Source organism: Syngnathus scovelli, chromosome 14 (genome assembly GCF_024217435.2).
Source record: "Syngnathus scovelli strain Florida chromosome 14, RoL_Ssco_1.2, whole genome shotgun sequence".
Lineage (NCBI taxonomy): Eukaryota > Metazoa > Chordata > Actinopteri > Syngnathiformes > Syngnathidae > Syngnathus > Syngnathus scovelli.
In genome coordinates this window covers 5,527,030-5,540,000 of record NC_090860.1, presented here as the reverse complement: position 1 = coordinate 5,540,000, position 12,971 = coordinate 5,527,030, and the positions used below count along the sequence as shown (strand labels likewise).

General features: G+C 45.8%; 1 protein-coding gene across 11 annotated transcripts in view; it reads right to left on the bottom strand.

The window, feature by feature from the left end:
• fgfr3 (fibroblast growth factor receptor 3) overlaps positions 1-2,942 on the bottom strand; it is a 43,023-nt gene extending 40,081 nt beyond the window's left edge. For 8 of the 11 annotated variants that reach the window (XM_068652937.1, XM_049740020.2, XM_068652941.1 and 5 more), the window contains exon 1: positions 2,591-2,941. The gene's annotated coding sequence lies outside the window, so the exon portion shown is untranslated. Of the gene's footprint in view, positions 1-2,590 lie in introns of all 11 variants that reach the window. The other 3 variants (XM_068652939.1, XM_068652938.1, XM_068652940.1) reach the window with 1 other exon arrangement.
• Positions 2,943-12,971: the final 10,029 nt, after the last annotated feature.

Here is a 12,971-nt window from a genome sequence, read left to right as displayed (position 1 = left end):
GCCACACGCGCACACGCCACTTGCTCGCTAGCAAGCGGGCAGGACGATAGCGCCACGCAGACGCTAATACGCTGACAGCGACGCCTTTCGCATCAGGATTGCCGCCGTGTAAACAAACTGGCGGCGTTGAAGGGCCCGACCGCTGCCAAGAACGGTTTCCGTGGTGACCACACACGAAGACGCGCAAAGCTTTTTAGTGGACTTGACGCTACGCGTCAGCAGGAACTCTAAAAGGACTATATTGTTGATTTTGAACAGTATCAAAGGAAACGAGGCAGAGTGGTACTTAGCATGTCTGCCTCACCTATTGCGCAAGGCTCCAAATAAGCCGTTTTGAATCGCAGTTTCAAAATTTTACAGCGGACAGCAAATCTCAGAATCCAAAATTTGTACGCTCATTCAGGTGGTTTGAGAGGGTCCCATAAATGATTCATTGGGCCAGATACACGCACACTCACGCTCCAAGCAAGCTTGAAGCTACGTAGTTGTTGCGCTGCGCCAGCTAGCAACAAGCTAATGATTGAACATAGAAGAGGTCTTCCTTGCCAGTACAGTACTATGGTGCAGCCCTTTCACATTTTAGGTACAAGTGGTATCGGTACAAGTGGTATCGGTACAAGTGGTATCGGTACAAGTGGTATCGGTACTTGCAATCAGCATCGATGGGTGAGTAGTGAATAGAAAAGTGCTAGCGAGAATAATTGTCCCTGTCTAACTATTTTCGCCAGATGTGCAGCGCTTAAAGGAACAATGAGTGCTCGCTCTTGAGCTTTCATTGCATCCAAAGCGCAACGCCACCTCAAATGCTTTCATGTGGCGACAGAGCCATGAGTGGACGTGGGAGCGCTTCCCGACGTGCTTGCCATGCTAATGTTTTCCTAGCACGAAAGGCGGCAAATAACGCCTCCATCTCGTGAGTGATGGAGCGGCGAGTGCGCCTCCTGCTGGCCGTCACGTTCCCTCTCCATCCTCCTGCTGACTGCCGATCAATCAAACACACCCTGGGGTGAAGAAGATAGCGATCAGCTGACAGACGAGGGCGGAGATGGGGGGGGGGGGGTCGGGGGGGAACACTTGTCTGCTCAATATTATAAAAAATTCAAAAGTGACACGCCGGAACGCAGCAAAAATGTCCAAGAATGTGCAAACGAGATCAGGTCGGGTAGCTGCGTGTCAGGCTGCGCTATCATCGTCATAACTATACAAAATAGATCACATATATGATTAAATGTGTGTTGAAATGTATACACTGAGCAATGTAAAAAAATTAATCATGTCAAACAGCTTGTTTGACACAAATGAAAAGGATAAAAAGTACAAAAATGAATCAAAGAGCCAGGCCATGATGCGAAAAATAAAAATAATACAATGTTAAAATATAAAACTTTACACAAAAAAAAGGTTTTAAAAGCAACAGCAAAAGAATGTAAGCTTACTGATACAAATTAATTCTAGAGCGGCTGGTGCCAAATTCCAAGCTTAGATTAAATATATTAACTGATGTATAAAAACATTTAATTAAAAAAGCAATTCAAACAGTTATATCACAATAAAATAAATAATATTTATATATAATAATAATAATAATAATATGTCAAGAAAGTGACATCAAACAACTGTCTGTTTATCTAAAAAAGTGCTTTTTGACAGTCATGGCACAAATCACAACGCAAGATGTGAAGCAAATATTGCAAACACAACATGCTGCATCTCAGCCCTCAATCGTATTATCAAAAGTATTGGCTGAGGGAAGCTGACTTGAGGTCTTCTGCAAATTGCATAATTTCACATGCATCAAGCAGGAACTCAAGCAGGTCCAGTTGGACTCAGCTGTGATTCACAAAGTGTCAAAAGGTATGATTGGCATGTTTCTTGTCCGGCCAACCGCACTTTGAGCTTTTGCAGGTTGGACTTTGTTCAGATATCATTTCATCACTCAAACCCGAATCCAGCGGAGGAACTTCACAGGCCACATTTAGACACGCCACTTGTTCAAACTAAAAACACAGATGATGATGAATTCATATTTCGCACGTTTTCCCCCCATTTAAATTATTCATCGTTCTCCTCAGTCTGACCATCAAAGTGAGTCAACATGAAAGCGGATGAGTGCGAGAAGACTGCATCGACTTTGCATATTGTTGATATTAAAAAATAATAAACATGAGAAATATGGTAAAGAATGATGCATCCCACCTATATATCAACAAGACGAGGTTTGAAAAATATGCCTGAAAGAATGGAAAAGCACAGCAGCGATTTAAGCCCAAAAAAATGTTCACACAGTGCAAACATCATTTCGGACGACCATATAAATTTCTTATTCAAGAACTGCATACATAATGATGCAGGACACCGTTTTAAATTATATTAATAATATATATATATATATACACATTTAATGATGTGGGACCACAAGGGCCAAATATATCGTTGTTGTTTTTTTAATACCATACTGCACCCACGCGCGCGCGCACACACATTGGAGTCAACCTGTTTGACTGCGCCGTCCAAGGAAGTGAGCCGATTTCCATTTCCACAGGTAAACATGAATCATAATCAAACTGGTATTAAACGTATACAAACTCACCCAATGTTTATCCGTGCAGGCAGAAAAGTGTACGCGATAATTCCACAGTCAAACTCTCCCTCCAAAAAGTGCTTCTTTTGATTTTTTTCTTAGATAAGAAATCCTTCACAAGTGCGAGGGTGGAAAAACGATTTAAAAGTCAAATTCGTTCGTTGTTTTGTGGCGGTGCCGGAGAGGTCCGGTGCACGGCGTGATGCGGTCGAGAAAGTCCGAGGCAGGCGGCCGCCCTCATGCCGTCTCGGTGGCCGCCGACAGCCGCGTCGCGCTCGGCTCCATACACTCGGAAGAACCCGCTGAGACTGGCCTAGCACGGGAGCCTCCGCGCGAGGAAGTGAGATGCAGAGCGGAGGGCGGAGGGGAAGCATAGATGGCTTAACCACGAAGCTAGTGGAACTGACACAGATGGATTCTGTTTTGCATTTCACAATAAGAGCACACAACGTGGAAATCCGTTTCAATAGGTGCAAATAAAAAAATAAAAAACTGATACAGAATTAATGGTTTTTACTACATAATATCAACGATAGACGCACGGTATTACTGCATTATATTTTGTTAGATTGTCCACAAAACTATTAGCTCTGTAGTGAACATGTCTTATTTTGACACAATGCCACTGGACATCACTCTTGCATTACTAATTCTGCTTTTTATTGCACACTGCAATGTTGTTGTTTTTTTTCCATTTTTTGCATCACTATTTATATTTTGTAATTCCCTCATACCTATATCATGTCGTTTACAAAGAATTTTACGTATAATACGTATTCGTTTTTATTGTTGTAAAACTATTGGAAACTCTTATTTTTGCACAATTCAATTTTACTACACTATGATTGTTCTACGTTTTATTTGTATACAATAATAAGGTTGTTTTATTTTATTGCATTTCTATAGTAACGTTTTAATCAAGTAACTTACTCCATATACATAATGTTAAACTGAGTGTTGCTGAACAACCAAATCAAAGTTGTTCACAAAAGTTGCTTCATTGACACCACCAGCCGCAGGTCTTGGTAAAGGAACTAAAACAAGAAGTAGAATCCAACTAAAATAAAACTTGGCAACATAGCTAAAACCAAAACTTGGGCTCACACTAGTTACAGACGTTACCGTTGTTTCTGAGGTCCTAACAATGGCCCCCAAACAGGAAGTAGGACCCTACCAAAAATAAAACCAGATTCCGGTAGATAACAGAAGCTACTGTGAAGCTACCAAGCTAACATATCCAGTCAATGATGTTTGAGGTCCGTACAACAGTTGCTAACCTGCAGGCCTAATTGGCGCAGGCAGTAAAAGGGCACGGCAATGTTTTGAGACAAACGCTTTATGGCGCCGTAAAGTGGCTTGGCCGACCCCCTCGGGCCACAAGGAGTGTGCCGATGCCGCCGTAACTCACAGGACCGCCAATTGCCGTGATTTGTGACAAGTGTAATTAACAAGGAAGACACTGATGCTGTGCTTGTGCACACATGATACACTTGCTGAACACTTCATTCAGTGCCTCATCCCATCACATCCAATGTGATAAACAAATGGATCTTTGCAAAGACAATATGCATAAAGCTCTTCATTCTCTTTCAGTCTCACATACAAACATGCTCACTCACATGCACCCATTAATAATAATAACAATAATAATGCATTTCATTTGTAATAGACATGCAGTGGATAAAACACACACACGCGCGCGCGCGCACACACACACACACACACGCACACACACACACACACACACACACACACACACACACACACACACACACAGTCACACACGAATCAGCAGCGAGCTCCTCAGCGTTTCATGTGGCCAACGAGGAGAAGCTCATGAAAGTGTCTAAAAATAGCCTTTACATGAAAAAGGGGCAGAAATGGCCTTTCATCTGCCTCCTCCTTTTTCTTCTTCTTGTTTCGGGAGAAGAAAATGAAAATGCGAAGCTGAGGCTGACGCGTGCCGAGTGATAATAGATAATAGATTACAGGCCAACGCTCACGCTGCCTTTGGGGAATTGCTGCAATTTTCCAGCCTGCTCTTAAAAGACGCTAGCATACTTCACATACAGTCAGCAAGCCAAGAGGACTGAATTCAAGCACACGGGCGAGCTAACATGTTAACATTTTATTGGAAGTTTTGCTGTTGCTTGGCCACCCCATGAATCCCAATGGTCAGGCCGATGCCATTTACGTAACAGCATAACCTGTCATGGATCGGAATGGAGCAGGGCAACCAAATGCAGCTTGGACCAGGGTTTATTTAGGGAAAAGGGAATTGGAATGGAGCATGAAGGGAAACAGAGAGGAGTTGGCAAACTAATTCAACATCATCACAAAATACCAACAGGACTGACTGACAGGGATGGTAAACGGAAAACGACTAACAGAAAAACAGAAAGACACAAAACGACGAGAGACAAGAAACAATCCGACAAGGTTGTGACACGCGGACAGGACTTAAATACGCGACGGGTAACGAGAGGCAGGTGAGAATGATCACACTGATCATGAGCACACAAGAGGGGAGGAGCGAGCATACAGGCACACGGACAGAAACTATGACTATATGCACATAATAAAACAACCGGGGACGAAACGTGACATTACCGTTTTGCCAATGCGAAAACGCTACAACGTAATTGGACGTTACTATCAACTTTTTCCCGCCGCTTTTGGTTTCTTCTCAACATTGCTGCAACTGTTGTTCTTGTCACGTGGCTCATATCAAAGACACATTGACTTGCGAAGCATCCGAGAGTGGCTCTCATCTCCCGCTTTCTCTTGTTGCTGTTTGTGCGTACATGCGTGTGGTGAGCACAAAAACAAACACAGCTGAAGGCCGCTTGTCCACTTTGACACCTCCACTTCCAAACAGACGTCGGCATTGGCGACCGAGCCCAAGCCGGCGGGAGCGTGCCAGGGCCGGAAGAACAAGCGGCCAGTGTATAATGCAGGAAGACAATTATGCATCCCAGACGGGGATGTCATTGAATCGCAGATCGGATTGAATCGTATCGGAAGTGATCGTCATTGTTGGGAATGGCATCTATTTGCACTAAATTGATCTTTCATTGTGCTTGTCGCTTGGCTAATGCTGTTTTCGTGCCTCGAGACTTTGATTTATTTTCAACCAAAGACCCCAAAATGAGAAGTGAATGACTTGTTTGGTTGCTCCGGCTTTGCGCCGAGGCTCCAAATGGAAGGTGTCCAAGCGCAGCTCGTGGTGGACGTTCTCCAAGTAGCAATCTGCTAAATTGCCGTGTGGAGAAAGTGAGCCGCCGGGTCTCCTCTGGCCCGCCGCTAAACCAGACGTTGCGTAATGTGCACGCCTGAACGCTTCTAAACGCCTCTTTGGCGTTAGCGTCTCATTAGCTCCTGGCGCTAAACTCCATCTTGTTGCGTTTTAGCAATGCTTTTGCCCGCTAACCAAAATGCTAATGCTAAGCTACTAACGACAGGACTTCAGTTTAGCTTCTGTGCGACGGGCGCACGCGCAAGTGAGCGTGAGGCTCGTCGCTAATCATTTAAAAGCTGGCTCGTCGTTTGCGGCTCTTTCTGTGTTTCAACCTGTTTGAAGGTTTGACTTGCCAATGAACTCTTACGTGTTTAATTTTTAACTCTGTGAAAAGATTCATTGTTCATTTGCTCATCAGCTACTCCCTCGGGGCGGGAGAGGTGTCGGTCTGTGTGTGCAGGTGTGCATGTGTGTGCGTGTGCACGTGTGTGTGTATCAGCATGATGACGTAACAGGTGTGTGCGTGCCATCAGAGGCTCTCGAGCATGCAAAGTGTGCGGGGGCAGAGATTTCTCGCCGGAGCGTGCTCAGGAGCGACCGGCCGGGCCGGTCGGACCGCTCGTTGGATGGCGAACTGTCAATCAAAGTGCATTGTCACCAAAAGAGGCGTACATGTTGTTGTATTATGTTGTCGCTGCGTTTCTGTTCAAGACGAGCAAATCGCTTGCCGACGTGTTTCTTGCTAGGTGTCGCGCCACGAGCAATTTTTCTCGCAGATGTTCGTGTGATGAACGTCGGGTCAATGTCGATTCATCGATGACGTTGACGTTATTCAACACACTGCGGTAAACTGAAAATAAAATTACGTGTTAACGACTTGTCACAAGTTTCTGCAACAAAGTTGAGCCACTGTCGGGTCAAAAGTCTCCATTGGGCCTGCAAAATGCGATGGGCCAACAGCTAGCAAAACGTTAGCTTAAGTCAGACCTGGGCAAAATACGGCCTGCGGGCCCTTTGTGCTTCCCTGTCCGGCCCGCATGAGGCCAATAATAAATTATATTTGATTACAACTTAATTAAAAAAAAAAAAAAGACGTGTCGTGCGTGCAATACAACTGTTTTGCTTTTATTTTGAACGGCGTCGCACTTGCGTGTAGCGTACGTGTATGTGAGCTGTGCGTGAAGGTGAACAATGCGAAGTAATGCTGCCCGAGAAATGTGTGCTGACCCAAAAAAAGAAAAGTTGACAAGGAGCGCCGTGTTTTCAACAAGACATGGACTGCCAAGTATTTCTTTACAGAAATGAAAGGTAAAGCCTTGTGCCTGATTTGTGGTACACAGGTCGCTGTGTTTAAAGAATATAATTTGAGTCGCCACTACACGACCAAGCATGAGAAAAAATACATATGTCTGATAAACAGCGCGCATCAGAGGCTGATGCATTGCTAGCAAAACTGCAAGCGCAACAAGGACTTTTTATCAAACTTCACACCCAGAGATGCAGCGGCTTTGTCATTTGAGGAAAAGTTAAAGAAGTTAAGAATAAATTATACTGATTAATGATTGTGTTTTTATTTGACCTATACACCACAATTTCACACAGCTTAATATAAATATAAACAGAATAATTGTATTCTTCTAATTAGCAGTACCAAGGCGGCTCGGTGGCGCACTGGGTAGCACGTCCGCCTCACAGTTAGGAGGGTGCGGGTTCGATTCCACCTCCGGCCCTCCCTGTGTGGAGTTTGCATGTTCTCCCCGGGCCCGCGTGGGTTTTCTCCGGGCGCTCCGGTTTCCTCCCACATTCCAAAAACATGCTTGGTAGGCCGATTGAAGACTCCAAATTGTCCCTAGGTGTGAGTGTGAGTGCGAATGGTTGTCTGTCTCTGTGTGCCCTGCGATTGGCTGGCAACCGGTTCAGGGTGTCCCCCGCCTACTGCCCGATGACGGCTGGGATAGGCTCCAGCACGCCCGCGACCCCCGTGGGGACGAAGCGGTTCAGAAAATGGATGGATGGATAATTAGCAGTACCAGCTATTTAAAATAAATAATTTAGTGCATTTTACAATGGAAGAAAATTGAGCAGGTTTAAGTTATCGTAGGTGTGGCCCTCCGACACAACTCAGGTTTTTCATGTGGCCCCTTGTGAAAATTAATTGCCCACCCCTGGCTTAAGTCATATTTGAACTTGCCATAAGTCATATTTGAACATTTTCGCAAAACCGTTAGCGCCGTATCAGTTTGTTAGCCGACGTCACTTCAGCACACTGTCACAAGAAGAGATACTTGGCCCAAAAAATGTTTTTGGTTGTTTTGCAAAAAGGTTCAAACCAGCGGCAGGAAATTTCACTTTGGCCGTAAGAGAGACGTCGCTGGCTGACAAGTTGCTCCTCCTCAACATTTTACACCAGAGCCTTCTTCTGTCACGCTTGAACCTCTTAATCACACACACACACACGCACGCACGCACGCACGCACGCACGCACGCACACACACTCCTCTCTCTTGTTTTAGCCCACATGAACACGCACACACTTTCACATGGAATCCTATACACTCTTATCAAACGTGAAATAAAATCCCACGAGTGCACACACACACACACACACACACACACACACACACACACACACACACACACACACACGCACAAACACACACACACACACAGAGGTGTGCGCTAAAAGACTTGTAATTTGTGTTGTGCCAACAAAGGCTGGCTAATCCTGCCTAGGCTTTGTCACAGCTGTGTGTGTGTGTTTGTGTGTGTGTGCGTGTGTGCGTGTGTTTGTGTGTGTGTGTGTGCACACGTGTGTGTGTTTGTGCGTGCGTGCGTTGGGGGCAGGAGGGGAGGGGAGGGGAGGGGCTGGAGGTTTCTGCATGACAGGCTCCTTTGGAGAAGAAGGTCTCCATCTTGGCCTGAGCCAGACCTCTGCACCCTGCGGTACCCCCGCGGTGCCAGAGGGGTCACGGGGGTCCCGTGGGGGGTGCTATTTTTGTGGAAAGGGGGGTCAGGCCGTGATGCTTGTTGCAGTCGTTTAGCTAAAGACGGATCTCTCTGATATCGGGGGAGGGGGCGTAGCCCAGTGGAAATAAAGTCACCAATGTGTGACAGGTGGAAAGGGAGCGAGCTAATAGCCTTGGAATCACCCCGTCCCCCAGCGAGACCCGCCCCTCCCAAACATTCCCTCCCCATCCTCCTCCCTTTCTCTCATCCATCCTGCTGCATTCCAGAGAGACGTAAGGATCAAACTCAGCTTGCAGAGAAGAGCCCGGCAGGAGAAGGCCTTCAACTTAGGAACTCATGCAACATCCTACTCAAGTTTTCTTAGCTCAGCTCACGAGAGTTCATTTCGTGCCACCAAATCACACCGCAACAGCCACTGTCTTCACCCCCCCGCCCCCCCCTTCAAAATGTTCCGTGACAGCTGCCCGTCTAAGGGGATGCCACGTCGCGGCACTTATCACCTCTCCGCAGCAGCGCGCGCCGGCCCGCTAATTGGCGGCTTTTACGCGACTTGGCTGTTGCCGTTAAATCGTTAGCCTCAACTCGGCGAGACAAATTCAACATGCCCGTCGCGTTGTCTCAGCCCAGTGCGCACAAAGCGCTTAAGAGGCTTTATGGCAAACAGCGCGTTAGCTTGTACGCGTCTTCGCACTCCAGCCAACGAAGGACTCTTCATTAGGGACACCAATCGAAAAGGAACTTTGCTGTTGTAGCTTCAAATGCAGACTGCTACCAAATTTGAACAAGCCCATTAAGAGCCGATGAGCCACGTTTTCACTCTAACCAGGAAGTGTCAAACTTGGCCAGAGGCTGATTTCCCGATAAATGTTTTGAGCTAAAGTCGTAGCGTCCGCCCATGTCAGCATCTCAAAATAATTTGTGAGCGTCTGACTGACTGCTTTGTATGTGCACGAACAGCATGCGGCATTTTGGTTGCCATGGTAACCGTCATTGCATCAAGCCTCACTGTCTCAAGGTGAGGCCAAAAGGGCACCAAAACGTTTGCCATTTGCAGTTCTGGAGTTTTAGAGCGCTTGACATGCCAAAAATCTTGAAATTAAAATCTAATTCATTCAACCAGCTCCAAAATTGGTGGACTTATTTAGCTGCTTGGTTTTTGGTGGCTTTCATTTTCAGAAAAGCGAAAAATGCAAGTGCGCCTAAGCCTAAGCAGCACAAATTGTTTTTTCATCACGTTGTGAAATATCAACTGAAAATGCCTTTTTAGCTTGGAAACGTTAACCAGATGAAAAGGTTGACGTGTAATGAAGGGCACAGGCAGTCAGAGCGCTCCTTGTCTTGTGTTGTTGTTGCCCATCTAAATGCGGGCTGTCTGCACCCAAGCCGCTTTTATAGGCACATTAAAGCCTTTTTTCCATCAACACCGCACAAGTGTTGCTGCCGCCCGCTGCTGCTGCATTTAGCAGCTGAAAGGCGTCCAGTCTGCCTCCGTGAGGACCACCACAAGCTTTTCATTGTCCCCCCCCCCACAGCCCACGCATGAGTCGCTCCTCTGGGTCTTTGGAGCTTTACCCCCACTCAGCCCAGCCCTCCAAAAGTAGCAGTCAGGTTCTACATCCAGTTGTGACTACTAAAAAGTATTGAGATGACAAGATATCAACTTCTAGTGAAGTTGTTTGGTGGTGTACCATTCGTTTTGTAACATCGCAAGTCGTTAACTTCATAGCAGAATTTCCGTCCTGTCACAATATCAAAAAAATAAAAATAGCTCTGCCCGTACTAGAAACGCTGTTTTTTGTCTTTGTGTGTGCGGATTCTCTGTCATCCAGGCCATGACTGGATTCTATGATTTTATTTTTTGTTGTTTTGCCAAAACATTTAAAAAGGACAGTTGCGGTAGCTAATGAAATGTGCTACGGCTCAGTGACGGTCGGAAGGAGAGGCGTCATGTCGGCAGGCCCAAGGAGGCACAAAGGGCTCATCCACAAACAAGCGTGCAGACAGACTGCAGCTGCCTCCGCTTGCCCCAAAATAAACGAGGAACGGGAGAAACAGGGCATATATGTCGCATAGCCCTTTGCTGAGATGAGCTAACACCATGTGTGTGTGTTAGTGCGTGTGGTTTTTTTTTTGTTATTCTGGTTGGTGGCGCTATATGGGGAGGAGGGCAATTTGAAGCTCCGGTTTACGGTAACCTCCGACCAAAACACTGGCACGACAACAACGACAACAAAATGGCCACCTCGTTGCGACGACTCGATGCAAAAAAACAGACACACTCTCGCACTAACTTTGCCCGCAGGCAGAACTTCACAAAGGATTTCAATGTGGACTTCCACGAAAAAGTTAATTCACTCAGCTCAACGAAATTAATGTCGTGCAAGCTAACGAGGAGCAGCTGTGATTGTTCAACTGGTGGAAAAAACACAAATCGATAACATCGTAAAAAGGCCTATTGTTAGTTTGTCAGGCAAAAATACTTCCTTTCAGTTTTATTTTTGACATATTCATTCTTCTCTCTTGACCACACAAAGTGACATATTTGCCAAGCGAGCGTTTCAAATATCATTTCAATATCACGTCGAACCCGACACGTACGCAGACGAGCGCTCTGAATATGAAAGTGGTCATAAATATCAGCAGTGTCGTCAGAGCACCATGAAAAGGCTCCACTTGAGCTTGCGGCGGCATGCCCGCAGCCACCAAGAAGAAGAAATAAGAACAATAAAAACAAGTACAAAGTGAACTGCCGTGTCTATACATCATGTTTGTGTCAGTAGAACAAAATGAGAGCGAAAACTTGTGTTATCGGAACGTTCATAAATCTGCAAGTGTGTGGCTAAAACGAGAGAGGAGTGAGTGTGTGTGTGTGTGTGTGTGTGTGTGTGTGTGTGCGTGCGTGTGTGTGTGTGTGTGTGTGTGTGTGCGCGTGCGTGCGTGCGTGCGTGTGCGTGTGCGTGTGCGTGTGCGTGTGTGTGTGTGTGTAAAGCACGACGGAGGCGATGGACCACCCACAGGGTCCGACGCCAGCTGATGATGATGCAGACTGGACTATTTACTTTGTGATTTTCTTTCTTTTTTGGGTACTGAATGGAGGCTTTTTAAAGGCGTCAAGACAAGTGACGCCCACAAAAACACAAAGTTCCACAACTGGAGAAGATACAGAAGAAAAATGCATCGCCCTGCTCAAGGTTTTGTTTTCAGCCTAACAGCAAAATGCGACATCAAAATTGACGTCTTGTTCAAATTGGGAGCAAACAAAACCGTTAAGAACCAATGAGACGGTTTAGTTGGATCAGGCGCCCCAACTGGAGGGTCAAAGGCTCGCCGGTGCCGTGGGTGGCAGGTTGAGGTGAAGAGCGAGATGGGGGCGACTATGCAGGCACAATAGTTAATCCCTGGATTGAAGTGACTCAAAAGGCTTCATGTGTGAACGCTGATCCCGCCTGCATCCACGCTAGTAAACAAACTGGTACAGACCCCCAGCCGAGACAGCCTCCCACTAGCCCGCACAACTGTTCACTTCATCAGCAAAAGGAGATTTTTTTTTTTTGGCAAAAGGAGAATTGCAAGAGTGATGGGTCCCCAAACCCAGCCAATAGCGCCCCCTCCACAAGATTGTTTGGAAAAATCTGTACTTTCACTTTACCAATATTTTTCGACGCTGGACAAAAAATGGGTGGGCATCACTATTGGGATGCACAAAAAAGATTATTTTTTTTGTATTGTATTGTATATTTGTAAATTTCGTTTTGTATTAAATTCATTATTGTACGTTACAAGAAAGGTTTTAATTTTATGTGAAAAAGATCATTTTCTACGTAAAGAGAGAAATGTCAGTTTTATGATAAATATTGGATTTTTTTTGTCAAGTAATCATTTTCTGAGAATTTTTTTGAATGTGAAAAAGTCACGAGCTGAGAAGAAAAGATGGAGCAATAGACATGGGATTGGGAAGACCTGCCTGTCATGACAGTACACAACAAAAAGTCCCAAGGACTGAACAGGAAGCCAGCCATTTTGGTTTGAAGCAGCCATCTTGCGCAAATCCCATAAAAAAGTGCTTCCAGGGTCTGTTTAAAATGTTTTTGTTGCCTGGAAAGCCCCCCACCACCACCCGCCCTGCCCTGCCCCCGGCTCTCAAGAAGCCCTCTCAGGTTGTTTGCTCAGGCCGTGGCTGTGCGA